Here is a 3,213-nt window from a genome sequence, read left to right on the forward strand (position 1 = left end):
AGGTATGGAGATTAAATACGCTTTACATCGCTTAATCAGCCAAAGGAGTAAATGTAAACAACTGAATACTTGTCAGTGATTGGTTGAAATTATCGAAATAAGACAATTTTTTACATGAAATAAATTCGAATACAAAAATATTTTTCTGTTCTATAACACAAAATAGATAAGTATACGAAGTTTGAAAGTCTTTCCGTACCAAAAACAGTACGTAAAACATTAATGAAAAATGTGGCCCCCGTTTTAAAATAGATCCAAGAAATATCTAAATGAATTCCAAATACAACAAATCCCAGAATGTGATGTAATGGAAAAAAAATCAGAAAAAGGTAAGCGTATGAAAACCCGTGCTAAATCTGCTGCCTTAGATATTCTTACTGATAAATGGCAAGAAAAACTTCTCCATGACAAATATCTAAAGAGAGCTAATAATGCCGATGTTGACAAAGCCCTTACGCATCAATGGTTAATGTCTTCTGGCTTAAAATCAGAGACAGAAGGATTTGTTATAACAGCCCAAGATCAATGCCTACCTACAAGGAGTTAACAGACCAATATATAAATAACAGCAGTAGTGTTTGCAAGCAACAAAATGAAACCATTTATCATGTTGTCTCTATGTGCAGTCTTCTTGCACCTACAGAGTATCTCAACAGGCGTAATAGAGTAGCACAGTATATTCACTGAGTAATTTGCAAAATCTTGGACCTGCACCATGATAAAGACTAGTGAGAGAACAAAACACATGCAGTGCTTGTAAATGACCACATTTCACTCCTCTAGAACGTCACCGCTCAAACTGATAAAAACATAGATACGAATAGGCCAGACATTATATTGAAGGACTTCAAACAAATATGACTGTCTCAATCGACATAAATGTATGTGTCAAGATTTACCAAAAACTGAGCTAGTATAGCGAACTTGAAATAGAAATTGCCAAAATGTGTAACCTCAAGACTAAATACCTGTTGTCATAGGTGCGCTACGAATGTTTTCAAAAGAAGATGATTGCTACCTAGCTCATATAAAAAATGGCAGAAATTTTTTTTAAATAGTGCTCTTTGGAACTGCCCATATACTACGTAAAATACCATCTATATAATCTCAACTTTTAAAACAGACTTATAATATTCTTATGTTTTCTTAAACATTCTCTAGAACAATATTGTGTGAAAATCCAAATATAGGGTACCATAGTCATAACATCAACTTGAACTTCTAACTTGTCTCTTGAGGTGTCTGGGTAAACTTGGAGTCAACTTGTACAAAAATAAAGCAAATCTCAAACATATAATAACTATAAAAACACGGAAGAAAATATTTGCAGACTAACAGATGCAAGTATTCCCACACATAAAATTATATCTGTAAAGTAATTTGACAAATTAAGTAAATATAAGGACCTGGAAATTGAAATATAAATATGTGGCATTTTAAAGTGAGAACTATTCCTGTTATTGTGGGTACAGTAGGTATGATAAGAAGGGGTTGTCAGAAACATCTAGATAATATCCCAGGAGAACCATGTCTTAGAGTAATCCAAAACATTGTGCTGACAAGTACTGCGTACAACCCTAGAAAAACCCTCTGAATTTAAATGTCTGTGTTGTATAATATCAAAATATTTCGCTACTGACCCTGCCACTTCTCCTCTCCTAAGTATTCAATCATGCTGTAACACCTCTTATCCTTCACACACCCTAGGTCGCAGGGCATGTCTTGGCAAGTGATTGTAACAAACATGCGGGTTAAAAGTAAATAATAATAATAATAATAATAATAATAATAATAATAATAATAATAACATTAATAGGAATCAAAACCACATAGGTGGTACTCACAAGAGCGACAGCATCACTTATAACTGAATAGAGGATAAGTGTGTCCTCTAAATAAAATATGTCTTGAGGAGAGCGTAGTCTACAAATGCACGGTTGTAATTCGCAGTCAAACTTAACATTACAGAGGCTGCTTTGCAGCGAGTTTTTAGCTACATTATTACAAAATTATTACGTAAGATTAAACGCAAATATAGAGAAAACTCAGCTTCCCTTAGCAAGTTATTCTGGTAACGTAGGAACAGCAAAACTAAATGTGACTTAGAATGGTCGACTTTAGCTACAGCTAAGCCGTATTAAATAGGACGAATGAGTTGCGAAATTGGGTGTTAGTCCAAATACTTACGTCAAAGAGTAACATAATTAACTGGAGCCAGGAATTAGAGACACGTTGTGAGCATTTCTATAATAAATCTTTCAGCAAGTTCCATTGATAACTATCAGTCCATAATGAGAGATAATGGTGAAGATGGGTTTAATGCCTAATGGATAAATGCAAGTTATCGAAATTATTCTATTTCGTCGTTATTTTTTAAATTTTTATATCATCTTTATTTCATTGAATTCTTTTTTTATTGTTTGCATTTATTTTTTTATATTATTGTCATTTTATTTTATCATTATTTTTCATTTTGCATTTTCCCTCTACTATCCTCTTTTGCTATAGCTTCCTTTACCTATTATTGCTGGTGGTTCTTTCATTCCATTTATCCATAATTTTGTCTAATACACTTCACTCTCAATATGATATCGTAGTAAGTACTCACTATTAAACATTTAAGCCAACCACAGGAATAAATTCGTAATATCAAATTTCAAAATATCATCTGGATAGTATTTGAACAGACGAAAAGGTAACTGTTTTGTAGTGTAATGACGCAATTACACACGCTAAGGCCACTAATACTTTCATTATTGTATCCTCTTTGTTTTCTGGCTATTCACATATCCATTCCACTTTTATTCTTCCATCTTGTTCCCCTGCTCTATTGTGTACCCCCTTTCCTCTTCTTTTTCTTTCTTTCCGTTTTCTTTAGTCTCTCTCTTCCATAACGTTATTTAATTTTTATCTTTTTTATTATTCCTCTTCCACTGACCTGGTATTGCACCTTTTCGCCCGTCTTCCCATGCCTCTATCGTTCACTTTCATTTCTCTGCTTGGTTTTAGCGGTATACACCAAGTATCATAATGATAGCATTAATTCTTTCACTCTGTTCAATTTTTCTCAACCGGTCAATTGACCGGTTGAGTAAACGGATCGATGAAGGAACATCTAAAGACGATCGGAAACAGATGTAAGTCGATTTTACTACAATAAAGGAATATATAATAAACGTTTATATCTATCTATCTATCTATCTATCTATCTAT

At 33.2% G+C, this 3,213-nt stretch overlaps 1 protein-coding gene across 1 annotated transcript in view; it reads right to left on the reverse strand.

Annotated features, from left to right (window-relative positions):
* Positions 1-3,213, reverse strand: part of LOC106870912 (orexin receptor type 2) — a 355,794-nt gene that overhangs the window by 7,691 nt on the left and 344,890 nt on the right. The window lies entirely within an intron of this gene.

This window comes from Octopus bimaculoides, chromosome 8 (genome assembly GCF_001194135.2).
Source record: "Octopus bimaculoides isolate UCB-OBI-ISO-001 chromosome 8, ASM119413v2, whole genome shotgun sequence".
In the NCBI taxonomy this organism is placed as follows: Eukaryota; Metazoa; Mollusca; class Cephalopoda; order Octopoda; family Octopodidae; genus Octopus; species Octopus bimaculoides.